This window comes from Papio anubis, chromosome 1 (genome assembly GCF_008728515.1).
Source record: "Papio anubis isolate 15944 chromosome 1, Panubis1.0, whole genome shotgun sequence".
Lineage (NCBI taxonomy): Eukaryota > Metazoa > Chordata > Mammalia > Primates > Cercopithecidae > Papio > Papio anubis.
Window position 1 is genome coordinate 40,174,080 of NC_044976.1, and position 14,933 is coordinate 40,189,012.

Below are 14,933 nucleotides of genomic sequence, written 5' to 3' on the forward strand. Positions count from 1 at the left end.
GTATTCCCTAAGTAAACTTACACACATACTTAGCAGGGAACTTGAAAAAAAAAAAATGTTTATAGCAGCACTATTTATAATAGCAAAATACTGGAAATAAGCTAGTGTTCATTAATAATAGAATAGACATATAAACTGCCATATATTCATTCAGTGGAATATTATGGTTCAGCAAAATGAAAAAATTTCAGCTACACTCAACAATGTGAATGAATCCAGGACGAAACATTTAACAACCAGTTGGCACAGTGTCCAAACAAATGAAGTCCCTGCCCTAGTGCCAGACCTGGTACCCAAGATCCCCTGCTATGCCAGATGTAATCCCTTTAGAAAGGGGCGGACTTGGAGAAGTACCATAGGAGCACCTGGGAAGGATCAGGTAAGCAGCAACTTACCAACTGATATGGAAATATTTCAGTTGTTTGTCAACCAGTGAGCCTTACTGGTATGGTGTGCATGGACTAAACGTGAGCATTAAGAACAAAAGAATACAACAGTGTGATTCCATTTACATGAAGTTCACAAACACACACAACTACACAATATATTGTTTAGGGATACAAATGCAGGAGGATAAGACAATAAAGAAAAGCATAGGGGAATAAAAGGTACAGAAATGTCCAGAAGATGGTAATCCCTGAGAAGAGAGGGAAGGGGATGGGGTAGAGGGAGGTACACAGGGGACGTCAAAGGTTCAGCTAACATTCTTTTTCTCAAATCAACTGGTGAGTATATAAGTGTTGGTCATAATGTTATTCTTTAGACCTTTCTACACAGTTTATAAGTATTCATTTGCATCTAGGGGCTATTTCATTAAAGTTATTTCAAAAGATGGTCACCACACAAATTTTAATAAGAAACTCTCATACCAAATTGCTGCAGTTCCTGCCATATCTTTTCTAGTTGCTGGGCAAAGATGCTGTCCTCAATTGTAATTGGTGTGCTCCAAACCCACTTAAAATTCTATGAGCTTCTCCCCAAACCACTCCAAAACATTCATGTGAGAATCTTTCCAGCAAGGTACAGCAAGGCCCAACCTCCAGGGTACATTATGCTCTGGCTCCTTTATTTAATACAATCATAATCATAGTGGGTTTTTTTCTCAAATTTTGAAATCTTCAAAATGAGGGCATGGAGCAAATGACTACATTCTGCTTCTCTTGCTAAGCTTTCAGTGGTGATGCTCTCATTTTAAGTTCTTTACCAGACGCTTCAGCTGTGCGATCCCCAATTCCCCTCATCAAGATTTGCTGACAGTCAGGGGAAGTTTCTAACACTGTATTAAGTGTATACTGAGGGCCAGGGAATTGGGGAGAGTTTGAGGGGCTGCACACATGTGCAATTTTTTAGCAAACCAAGCAGATGCTTCTAGATTCAACACTTTTTCAGTTATTTGTGAACAACCCCTAATAGCCACACCACATGGCAATTTGTCTTTTCTCTGGAGCACAAATGTGAACTGTATGTCGCAAAGCCACAGAAAAGAACAAGTCACTTAGCTAGAGAGGGAACCTTCTCAAAGGTCCAGTTTCCCCATCCCAAGATGCCACCAGGGAAACAGAAACTCTGGAGGTGAAAGAAACTTAATTTCTTTGAGTGCAAGTTGAAAAGACAAATAATTGGTAGCCTGTGAATAGTCATAGGAACCTCTTCACTCTGGACTGAAACCTGATTCAGGAGGAAGTCAAGAGCCTATGCAAGTATGTCTGCAGTTGCAAACTTGGGGATTTGCCAAGGGCTTGAGATGGATCCACTGAGAATGTCAAGGGTCTACTGTATAGAATTTTGATGGAGGAGGATTTCAAAATTCTTCTTCTATTTAAATTAAATCAGTTCATGTTTATCAGGGCATCTCTGATCTTTTTGTTTTTAAGAGACATCTTTGCTCCATTGTCCAGGCTGGAGTACAGTGATGTGATCATAGCTCATGGTAGACTCAAACTCCTGGGCTCAAGAGATCCTCCTGCCTCTGTCTCCTGAGTAGTTAGAATTTACAGGTGTAAGCCACCATGTCCAGATAATTTTACTTTTATTTTTTTTAAGACAGGGTCTTGCTACATTGCCCAGGCTGATCTCAAACTCCTGGGTTCAAGTGATCCTCCTGTGTCAGCCTCCTGAGTAGCTGGCATTACAGGTATGAGCCACTGTATCCAGCTCCTCTGATCTTAAGATAGTTTCAACATCTAATGCTAAGCCTGGAAGTCCAATGAATGACTCAATAGACTAAAACTGGTGACTGAGATTCGGCAGAGCACATCATGTAATTATAACACCGCTTTTATTTTTTCCATATCTTTCTACTGTTTGTTTATTAGCTTTTCTTTGGATCTCAGTTATTCATACATAACACATTTTTAAAAAGTTGAGCCCAAACCCCAATGCGAGGGTCCACCGATAATTAGAGATCTCCAGATTTCTGAGACTAGCTTCCCTATGCTTCTCCCTGGCTTTGCTCCCCAAATCTGAAGGGCATTTTCAGATCACCCCTACTTCATATTTAGATATAAAGCTTCCCCCTTTATCTACAAGAATTCCAGGTGCACCTGGCGTTTCAAAAACAGTTAGTAATGAGGAGGGGAGTCCCATCAGTCATGAAGTCACCACTTCCATCATTGTCCTGCCTCCCAAGCACATATTTCCAACCTCCCAACAGGTTGGAGGTGAAGCCTCCCAACAGGGCAGCCCTCTGGATAGTGTGGTCCAGTCACTTCCCACCACCACACCCCACCTCCTCTGCCTTCCAAGCCCCTGGGATTTCAGGGAATACACTTTTCTCCATCATATTACAATTAGATACAGGGAACCCTTGGAGAGTTCTGAGTACTTGCAATTATATTCAATAACCTGTTACTGACAGTTTCTTTTAGTTAAAGAATTTTTCAAGTAAGTTACCAAAACAGTGAATGTATGTGCATCTAGAAACTGAGAAATACTCTTCCATTACTTTTAATTAGGTCCTCTCATTTTCCACATATGTACTGAATTTTTAAAATACTATTTTAAAAGTGTCTACATTTCTTTTCCCCTACTTTTGTTTTTCCTCTTGCCTTTGTTTTGGAGCAAATTTTAACTGAGCACATTGTCAGAGGGTCAAGCCAAGTTTAGCACTGCTCGTGTATCTCAGCTACCTTCCAGTTTTCAGCACGATGTCTGAACTGAAAAACACCATTGCTTAGCATAAAGGTGTGGCCATGACAGCTTGAACAACATCCAGGTAGTGGCAAGTCTACATTTGCTACACAGATGTAAGAAACAGATGGCACTAGGGTCTACCTCTCCCGCTCCATCTTTTCCATCATCAGGTCTCTTCCAACTCTAGAATTAAAGTCATCAAGTTGGAAGAACTCTGAGTGTGTTTCCTGATCATAACAAGACAGGTTGAGGTTCAGGAGTATTTTCTTTAGCATCAAATGTTAGAACATAACCACTAATAATAAGAGTAGCATAGTAGTTCCCTGATAAATTCTGACAAAAGATCATAAAGTTCTCAATTTCAACAGCAGGGCTTTATAGTTGTAATACAATTTTGACCAGTAAGCCACCGGCTATCCAGAAACCTCGCAGGTGTCATTATCATGGATAGCTGCAGTTTTTTCTCTAAGAATCAGGCGAAAAAATCATTTGGGGATACTTCAAAACTCTCATGTCTTTTTAAATTGGATGAACAAAATACAATCTGAACTTCTATGGATACATGTGGGTCACTGTGAGCATCAGTTACTATGTTATAAAACAGAATACCAAAGATCCATCAAAATACATAAAATTTCACTGAATTCCTTACATTAAATGCTCATATTAGCTCTACAATGCCATGCCTTGAATTCTTGGGCCTTTTAAATTTTTTTTAATTTTCCTGTTTCTTGTGTTACTCTTACTTCTTACTGATACTTGATAAAAGATCTTTAATAATCCTTGCACAGTACAGTATCAGTTGCTTCCAATTTGCTAGGTGTATTTGACAAACTAATAACCAAGCCTCTTCAAACTTGAAGTAAATGCAGAGGCCTGAAAGAGGGTATAAAATTTCCTCCAGTGATCAAAATTCATGAACTGTAGCTCATGGACTTATGACCTTTCTTTTGATTTGCCATCTAGGTCCCAACTGGATAAGTGAAATTATGTAAATGTGAGTTCCAAATTGTTGTGGTATTATCCTAGTACCCATCAACTGCAGTGCACATGTCACTAAATGTATCTCATTTTTCTTTGCAACATAGTTCAGTGGTCTTAGTAAGGTTATGATGGTTACACCTACTTTACAGATAAGGAAGAAAATTGGTCACGGGCTTTGGCCAAGTCTAACCCAGAATGCCAGTGCTGCCTGTTGATACAGTCACTGTTTTCCAGCCCTGCCCTCCCAGTGCATCTGCAGATCTGTAAATACACTTGACTCCCCAGGAAACAGGATGGAGAACAGCATGTCATGCTTTCAGCATGGAGGGCAGAAAAGAGCCTTAAAGACGTCGGGGAACTCACAGAGTAGGGAGTGAGAGACAAGTTAAATGCTATCCAGTTGTCAAACAGCTTTCTTAATGTTATCTTTCATCAAGTCGGGTCCTAGAACCTGCCAGGACTTCAGACTAAATGCATCTTCTTCTTGCCTGTACCTTTCACACGCTAAATGTCTCAACGGCTCACTTGGCAAGGGCCCAAAGGCAGCACACACTTCTCCACTCCAAGGAGGGTGGCTGCCACTAAAACACAATGGGCGGAGACAGCTCAACAATAGTGCCAGTTGAGCACATCTTGATCCACTGCCACAGATTTCACAGTAGTAGTTGGCCCTCAAAGCAAACCCACTGGGGTGTTGAGGGCAAAAAAACAATCTTAGCTTTAAGGGGCCAGACTTTGCCATCCAATTAACAAATCTACCCAATAGCCCCAGGCTGAGGCGCTCAGGGGTGTGACAGGAGGGCCCCTCTTAACAATTCTGTATCCTGTGGATGCCTTAACTAGCCTGAGAAGGGAGGAAGCAGAGAGAGCTAAGTGTCACACACACCCTCTCCTCCTGCCTGCAGGTATCTTAGTTGGACAGCTGTTCTCCTTCCTTGCAAAAAATTCCCACAATCTTTAAATGCAAGGATGTAAAGGGCCTCCAGCCTCTGCAAGCCATCACAACTTTAAAGAGCTTATCTCAAACAGCTCAGACAGCATCTGAGGTGTACTCTTCAGCCCCACAGTATATAGCCCAACCCCAGAGCACAAGTGACAACTTGATGAACAGGAACTCCTCCCCACACTGGCTGCTCAGCAGGACCATGAAGAACAGCTGGGACCTGGCCTATTACCCTGGCTTCAGGATTCATTTTCTGCCTGGAATTGGGAAACTGTAGTCCCTGCAGGGGTCCTTCTCCTGGGTCCAACTGTCTCCAGGGTGCAAGAAGGGTGAAATTACCAAATGAAAGTTCAGATAAGCAATTACTGGCTGAAAGAGATATGGGAGGGTCTTCAGATCAACACTGACCCAGAGCTAATACCACACCATCCTCAGAGGGACACATGATCATTGACCTGTGCTCTTCACATTGAAGTGGCTCGAATTATTCCTCCTTGCCCCCACTCTCTCCTTGCCCCCAGCACACACATAATTACATAAAGATATCTTAAACAACTGTAGCACCCAATTTCTTCAGTCTGGGGGAGAGCCAGGAGATGGTGGGGAGCTGTTTGGGCACAAGTCTGATCATTACATAATCACACAAACAGGGGCTGGAGAACATTGACATGCAGATCAGTTCAGCAAACACCTCATTCTCCCTCTTTCCTCTTCCCTCCCCCTGCAACACCCAAATGCACACCAGAGTTAACAAAACCCAAGCACTCCAGGTAGCTAGTGGGCACCTGGCTGCTATGGTTACAATGCCAAGGGCTACCAGAAATGTCAGGGTATACCAGAAAGAGGGCCTGGGTGATGCTCACCCAGGGACCAGACCTGCAGACCCTCTTCCTGCAACCACTGCCCCCAAAGTTAAGGAAGGGCCTAGCCACAGAAATATTCCTGACCTGCAACAGAAACCAAACCAGCTACGTTAAAGGAAACCAATGCTGGGCCTCCAAGTTCCTCTGCACCACCACTCTCTGTCCAATCTACGCGGGTTCAGGGGACTGCCACACTCATGAGTCCTCAGCAGCCTGGACAATATCATCAGGGACCATTGGGCACCATCAGTGTTTCCATTTAAAAGATGGTAAAATGTGGGGCATAACTTGGAGGGGACACTCTCTCTGCTAGCAGGGAGGCAAGAATCCCCAATAGAATAGGAGTTTGGTTTTGGTTTGGTTGGGTCGGGTTGGGGGTTGGGAGATGATTTTGCTTTAGGAATATTTTCAGGGGGCTAGGATTAGTGGGGAAGAGAAAGCTATCCCTTCTGTCTCAGCAGCCAGCATCATACGAATCTCATTCTCAACCAAGCAGGCTACTGGAGTCCGCCTAAACAATCCCGGAGCAGCAGCCAAGGCAACACAAAAAAACGCAGGTGCCACGGGACGCGATGCCTATGCCCCCCAGCCCAGGCTCCTCGGGAGCAGGCCCGCCAGTGTGCGAGTGCAGAGCCCAGCAGAGCTTGCTGCAAGCAGCGCTGGAGCGCACGGCGCGCACAGGGTTACAGCCCTGCCGCCGCTGCTGCCGCCGCCGCCGCTGCCTGTGATTGACGCGCGGGGGTCACTTGAGGCTCGCGCCGCTCCCCAGCACCAGGCCGAGCAGCGCGCTCAGCCCACCGGGGGCACCGACCGCCACGCGCAGCCCACCCGGCCAGCCCCTGCTCCTCGGCAGCCGGACACCTTGCCTAAGAAAGGCAGCCACAAAATGGAATCGCAGCTCGTTATTTTGCTTCTCCGTGCGGCCGCAGGCAAAAACACAATCACAAGGTAAAATACAGCGCAAGGAATCCATCCGCCGAATAAAAACCCAGAGTCCCCTACCTTCGGCCTTGGGATGGCAAACTGGTCCTGTGTTCTCTGACCCACGGATCCAGCCCCTTCTTCATGAATTATTCCGGCCAGGCAGGATTTTGTGCATTTTTTTCATGAACACCTGTTTCAAGTAAGGGGTAAAGACCGTATTGAAAGAATTGTCCTTAAAAAATAACCTGTGCAAACGTATGTCCATCCAGGCATGCATGCGTGTTTGTATACACACATAGGCACACGGAATAGCCATGTACATTGAAGCACCAAACTAGGCAGTTGGATAATGGGAGAGTCGGCTGGTTGTGAGCATGCTCGCGCCGGGAACAGATCCACCCTCTGTTATTCCTCTGAATAAATATAAATCACGATCAGAAACCCAAACAGAAGCATCCCTCTCGAATTCCTGCTGCTGAAAAACACGGAATAAATTCAGCCCGCAGACACAGAATCTAATCAGCAGCTGTTTTCTGAATCCAGAGCCAACCCATGCCTCGCTTGTCTTTTCCACTAGGAGTCCAGACCTTTTTTGAAAGGGGTTTTAACCTTTTAAAGACACAGTACACCAATTATCACTTCGGAATAGCTGTCACTCCCAGCGCAGGAAGCCAGTCCCATGCCTAAAGCCACAGTAGGCTTGCACGCAGTGATAAGGATTTCATTTATTGGTGCTTTTTAAAAAACAATATATATGTATAATATATGCACATATACATATATACGTGGAGAGAGAAAAATGCAAATGCAAGCCATAAATATTTATTGCAGTGATGAGCTTCTCAGTGACTAATCGGCATGTTATGTAAACACTATGATCCTTCACTTCTGAACACCCATGTTCACGGGTCAGACGAGACAGGGCACTCTTGTCAGCAGGCGTGTCACACCTCACCAGCCTCTGGCTGCAGATCAGGGGCCGGGGAGCCTCAACAGTGGCTGAAGGGAGTGGGGCCTCTGCACCTGAGAGCTCAACATAAGCACTCCTTGCCCTGCCCTGCCTTGCTCTGCAGGCTCAGGGTCCATGTCCACAAACCAAAGAATAGCTCTGCCACTATTGCTAAACTCGAACATAATCCAGAGCCACATCGCATTCCAAGACACACTTTCTTTCAACCAGAATCACGAATCAGAACTACCACCTGAACCTTAGTTAGAGTGTTTACGATTCAGACTTAGGCCCTTCTTCAAGATTTTGTCATTGAGTTCTGTTGTTTTGTTTTTTACTTTTAAGGTATGGAGGTAGAAAAACAGGATAGGGGGAGAGACAACCTCCAGCCTAAATTTTTTTGAAAAAAATTATTCTTCGAGTACTTTAGCCACCCAGATGGTGCTTACTGCAGTTTTGTTCTGGCTTTTAAAGAGGTAGCACTGAGAAGAAACAAGAGTCCTAACCTTGCTCATGTGTGAAAAGAAGGCAAATGCCTTTGACAGTTTCTTTTTTTCACCCCAGCCCCAGAGCTCCAGCATGGCGCTGTCTGCTCCTCCGCTGGTTCCCGCCTAAGAGCAGTGGCAGTGGCTCACCTCGGGAACTACAGGGGCGCTCCTACCGCCGCTCCAGCATCACAGCCCATTCCCTCCCTTGCCTAGTCCTGCCAGGCAAACCGTGAAAGCAAGTGCACTGTCACCCTCCCACCTCATCGCAGGCGCTCCACTGTGGACCCCTCCCAGCGACACACACACACTCTCTTCCTTCCCCTCTTCCAGCCGTTTGGCAGAAAATTATCATATTTCATGTGTCATCGCCCAAGCAAGCTGGGTCCATCACTGATTGGCTGGGCCCTGGCAGCCGGAAATGTCACCAGCCACACAGCGCGGAGCTGGCTCTCCCGCGGCCACCACAGACCTGAGCCCAGGAGGCTCTGTGACAAGGCACAGACCTACCACAGAGAGCCTGTCCCTCTCTCCCTGGTCCAGCCCCTGCCCTCTGCTTCGCCCTCTACCCAGCCCCGGGGAATAGGGGCTGCAAGGGGATGGTGAAGGAGTCTCAGTGACATTCCTATTTTTCCCAGCATGTTTGAGAAGAAACTAAAGATGTCTCCAATCAGGTTTACAAATCTGGAGAACTTGTTTTTGACAAAAACATTCTCTCTTCACACTAAAAAAAAAAAAAAAAAAAAAAAAAAAAAAAATTCAGTGAGACTGGGTGAAAAAAAAAATAATTTTTTTTTTTTTTTTTTTTTTACCCCAGGAGAGTTTACTAGATGCTGCTGTTTATTTCCCATCTAACATCTCAGGCACCAAGGTATAATCATGTCACAGGGCTGTCAGATAATTCAGAAGGTGATTCGAGTCCATCCTCTTACCTTTAAAGAGAACAGCTCCAGAAAATGAGGCTTTGTGACTTGGCTTTGCAATGTATCATGATGCCACACAAGTTTTTAAGGGTTAAATGATCTTTGTAGTGACCAATATGAATCACTTGGGCTGTAATTTAATCTTAGTCCCTCCTGCTGTATCTTCAGCAGGCTTAGTGTGACTCACCATTTCAGTCTCACCTTATTCTGTTCTCCTGAGTAAACTAAACTCTATCTCTCTGGCCTTTTCAGTAAAAGTTGTTTCTCAACCCTTTAATTATGCTGCTTTAGAGAAAAAGCCTCCTGGAGTTAGATGAGGCTGGAAGGTCATTTGGTCCAGCTATCCATATGATGTGTCAGAACTCTCCACTATTTCCACATTGGGGCTTTTGGTTTGGGGAATGGTAAATTGGGCTCATATATTTACTCCCTTTCATTCCTTACCCCCAAAAACAATTTACATGACCAAAACATGACTGGCAATGCTGGGAACCAGGGAAAGACGCCATCAATAAAGCAGACATTTTGAATAATATGGGAAGATACAAAGTAGATGGGACATGGAAGGAAAAACTAATTCGTACTGATAAGCTCATGATTCTGCAAAGACCCTGATATGGTTTGGCTGTGTCCCCACCCAAATCTCACCTTGAATTGTAGCTCCCATAATCCCCACATGTTGTGGGAAGGACCTGGTGGGAGGTAATTGAATCATGGGGGCAGGTTTTTCCCATGCTGTTCTTGTGATAGTGAATAAGTCTCATGAGATCTGATGGTCTCATGAGATCTGATGCACACGCTCTCTTGCCTGCCACCATGTAAGACATGCCTCTGCTCCTCCATCACCTCCGCCATGATTGTATGGCCTCTCCAGCCATGTGGAACTGTGAGTCCATGAAACCTCTTTTTCTTTATAAATTGCCTGGTCTCAGGTATGTCTTTATTAGCAGTGTGAGAACAGACTAGTACAGACCCCTAAGAAGTAAGTGTACAGGTTTCCAGAAAACAGTCTTGGAAAATCCCCAACTCAGAGAATCAGGATTGGAGGAGAATCATAGGCAGCAGTTTAAAGGCAAATTAAGGGACATCAGGAATATGGTCAGTTTCTCCACACAGAATGGATGGACACAGAAATAGGTCCACAGCTTCTTTGGAAAGTGACAGGTTTGTTCCAAATATAATAGAAGCCAAAGGTTGAATAGGGGCAGGAAGCTCCTTTTGAAACGCCACTGCCCCTCCCAAAAAAGTGCACACACACCACACAGACACACACACACACGAGATTTAAATAATCAGATAAAACATAAGATATAACAGAGAGATCCAGAATATCCAATCAATATTAGTCTAATAAGAGTACCAGATGGAGACATCATTAATAAAGAAGACAGAAGAAAACAATAATCAAGGAAATAACAGAAGAACATTTCCTTAACCTGAAGAAAGTCTTTAGGCCTTAGATCAAATGCTGTGCTAGGCAGCAGGACTACTGAAAGAATACACACTTCCAGATGTACTCTGATACTCCAAGAGCAAAGACAATGACAAGCTTCCTCATAAAGGAGAAAAATCAGGTTACTTAAAAGGAAAGAAAATCAGACTGATATCATACTTCTCATCTGTAACACTATGCTAAAAGACACTAGTACAATTTCTGTACAATTCTAAGGGAACGTTATTGCAATTTAAGAATTCTGCCAGCTGCCAAACTGTAATTTCTCTTATGCAATGACAAAAGACAGGTATGTTCAAAGACACAGAAATTATATCACCCAAACACCCTTTATTAAAAAAAATTTAAGGTTACATGAAGACCAGCTGAGGAAAAAAATAAGGCAAGATAACGAATTCAAGAAAGGAGAAGATATGTTATATAAAAAATGTAATGAATAAAGCCAATAAAATATGTGGTTAAATATGAAAATAACTGAGAATATAGTTGTAAAATTTAATTGTTAGAAGTCTTGAAAGATAAGAATATATGTACATTTATTCCAGATTTGAATTCATATGTATATCTATCTCTTACATATATGTGCCTGGAATTAAGCTTCCATATAATTATAATAAAAAAATAGAAAATCTCAATGGAAACAGGTAAAATCACTAAAAAAGAAGGAAGGAAGGAAGGAAGGAGGGAAGGAAGGAGGGAGGGAGGGAGGGAAGGAAGGAAGGAAGGAAGGAAGGAAGGAAGGAAGGAAGGAAGGAGAGAAAAAAATAAAAGGAAAAGAAAAGAGAGAGGATTGTTATGGCAGACCAATAATTCCATCTTTTTTCCTCTTCTTCCCAAGACCACATTAAAATGATAATAAGGATTTTTTTAAGTTGAAATAGATGATGACAAAACAAAAACAGTAAAAGAGTCATTGATCAAAAAAATTGACAAAGAATAATAAAAGAGGACAATTCATCAGTTAGAAATATATACTTTAATGCTACAGTAAACAAAATGGCACAGTACAAATGCAGAAACCTACAAAGTGGATTGATGGAAGTCAAGAAGCAAATTTAGCTATAATGGTTATTACATGGTAGTTAAGTAATAAAAACTGAATTTTAAATCAGTGGAGGAAACAATGTGTTACTCAATAAATAGTGTTGGACGGTGGCTATGTATCTGGAAAAAAAAAGTTTTACCTCTAACTGACATCTTGTTAAAAATATATTCTATTTTCATATAGGAAATTCTGCCATTTGTGAAAACATGGATAAACCTAGAGGACATTATGTTATATGAATTAAGCCAGGCACAGAGAAACAAGTACTGTGTGAGCGAGCTTATAAGTGGAATCTTAAAAAGTCAAACTCATAGGAGTAGAGAGTAGAACGGTGGTACCAGAGGCTGGGGGAGGTGGCTGGGGGGAAGGGAAAGGAGCAACATTGGCCAATGGGAGCAAAGTTTCAGTTATATAGGAGGAATAAGTTCTGGTACCCTACTGTATAGCATGGTGACTACAGTTAATAATAGTGTCCTGTATATTTCAAAGTAACTAAAAGAGAAGATTTTAAATGTTCTTTCCACAAAGAAAGGATAAATATCTGAGGTGATTAATATGCTAATTAGCCTGATTTGGTCATTCCATAATGTATATTATGCATGTATTGATACATTACATTGTACCCCATAAATATATACAAGTGTTATCTGTCAATTAAAAATAAAATAAGGCTTTTAAAATACTATTTTCACATACACAAAAATTCCACAAGAAAAAGACAGGTGTTATGATTGACCAATACTGTACATCATAGAATTCTATGAAGTTTTTTTTCTAATAGTGGAAAGAAAAGCATGTGGTCATCCAGTCTATGCTTAGACACCACTGTGATAGGCTAATTACTGGCCCCCAAAGATATCTACCCCCTAATCCCTGGAAACTGTGAATTTCACCTTATATGGCAAAAGATGTGATTATATTAATGATCTTGAGATGAGGAGAGATCCTGGATTATCCAGGAGGGCCCTAAATGAAATCACAAGTATCCTTATAGGACCAAGGTAGGAGATGGGCTAGAGGGCAACGTGACCACAGAGGCTGAGATTGGAGTGATGCAGCCACAAGTCAAGGAATGCCAGAGGCCACCAGAAGCAGAAAGAGGTAGGAATGGATTCTCCCCTGAGCCCCCGGAGAGAACATAGCCTTATCGACACCCTGATTTTGGATTTCTGGCCTCTAAAACTGTAAGCAGAGAAATGGGTTGTTTTAAATAACCGAGTTTGTGGTCATTTGTTATGGCAGCCGTAGAAAACTACAACCACCATGATGAGAAACATATACTTCCTAGGAACTATCATTATTATTATTGCCAACAAAACAAAACTTGCTATGTGCCTGGCACTGCTAAATTATTTATATATCTTACCTCATAAGTCACATGCAAGGAGGTGTGGGAGTTGGAGTTGTTATGGCCCTACCACTTAGCAGCAAAATGTCCTTGGGCAAGTTATATAACCTCCTAATGCTGACTTTTTCCCATCTATTAAGTAGAGGTAAGAAAGGTACCTACCCACTGGGGTTGTTGAAGATAAAGTGAGACCATCTATGTAGAGTGCTTAGAACAGTGCCTGGGAATAAGGGTTCCATACATGATAAGTGATCATGAGAAAGTCCTTATGCAGCTGCAGTCTCTGTTCCAGAGCTTTTTCTCACTGATTTTTGTTCTTCTCTTTGGGTACATACAAAACAAGGGTATCTCCAAACCACCCGAATGTCCTTCCGATATCTGAAGCCATTGATCAGGTCATTAAGAGTCTGAGCTTCTCTAGGCTAAAAGTAACCAATGCCTCCAATCATTATTGTTCTTAGAAATTCACCTGGAGTCCCTTCCCTAACCTGGTCACCTCCCTTGAACACATTCTCGTGCATCTTAAGATGTGACTCCAGACTCACCACCATGCTTGTTCTAGAACAGGGGTCTGTGAACTACAGCCCTTGGTATAGCCTAATTTTTACAGTGTATAAGCTAAGAATGGATTTGACATTTTTAAAGAATTGTAAAAACAAAACAAAACAAACAAAAAAACAGAAAACAATGTATGACAGAGACTATATATGGCTTGCAAAGCCTAAAATACAACTGACCCTGAACAATTCAGGGGTTGGGGCTCTGGCTTCTCATGCAGTCAAAATTTCATGTATAACTTTTGACTCCCCCAAAACTTAACTGCTAATAGCCTACTACTGACTGGAAGCCTCAGTGATACCATAAACAGTCAACACATATTTTGTACGTTATATGTATTATATATGGTATACTGACAAGTAAGCTAGAGAAAATATTAAGAGAAATCATAAGAGAAAACATATTTACTGTTTATTAAGTGGAAGTGAATCATCATAAAGGTCTTCATCCTTGTGGTCTTCACATTGAGTACACTGAGGAGGAGGAAGAAGAGGAAGAGTTGGTCTTGCTATCTCAGGGGTGGCAGAGGCATGAGAAAATCTGCATATAGTGGACCCATACAGTTCAAGCTCATGTTGTTCAAGGGTCAGGTGTATTCACTATCTGGTCCTTTTCAGCAAAAGCTTGCCAACTCCTGTTCTGGAAGATACTGTTCTTGTATCAATGCAATAGAATATTGCCCAAAACTTTCTGGTAATCAAATTGCATGACTGTACATACTGTCTTAACTGTAAGGTTACAAATGTTTCTGTCAGTATCTATTCCCCTCTCCCCTTCTTAGTGATAAAATTCTTAGCTAGGAACATAGCTACCCAGCCAAAGACTACATTTCCCAGCCCCTCTTATAGGAAGGTGTGGCCAGAAGGACAGGTTCTAGCCAATGGGGTGTAAGCAGATGTGAAATGTATAATTTCCCAGCCATACTCTTAAAGGGAAGGATCATGCCTTCCCTTCCTTTTTCCTTTTGCCATTGGCTGAAATGTGGACCTGATAGCCATGTGGATGAGTGGTGCAGAGCAACAAGATAGAAGGATCTTATCCCTGGTGATGCCATTTCACCCCATACTGTTTATTCTCAATCTGTGAGAGGGAAATAAACGTTTAGCTTATTTAAACCATTGTTCTATTAGGTCTTTGTGACAGCAACTGAATCTGTGCCCTAAGCCATACAACTATCATTTTCAACTTCCTAGTACTTTTTATATTTGCAGCTACCAAGCCACACACCTCCCCTGACCTGCACTCACACAGTTAATTTCCCGGACCCCACTACAAGACCCTACATTTAGCCCTATTATGTTTCATATTAGAATCAGCCCATCATTT

General features: G+C 42.5%; 1 protein-coding gene across 6 annotated transcripts in view; it reads right to left on the reverse strand.

Moving 5' to 3' along the window:
* Window positions 1-14,933, reverse strand: part of HIVEP3 (HIVEP zinc finger 3) — a 523,736-nt gene that overhangs the window by 400,928 nt on the left and 107,875 nt on the right. For 3 of the 6 annotated variants that reach the window (XM_003891682.5, XM_021921902.2, XM_017960381.3), the window contains exon 1: window positions 6,925-8,424. The gene's annotated coding sequence lies outside the window, so the exon portion shown is untranslated. The other 3 variants (XM_031651430.1, XM_009206098.4, XM_021921850.2) reach the window with 3 other exon arrangements.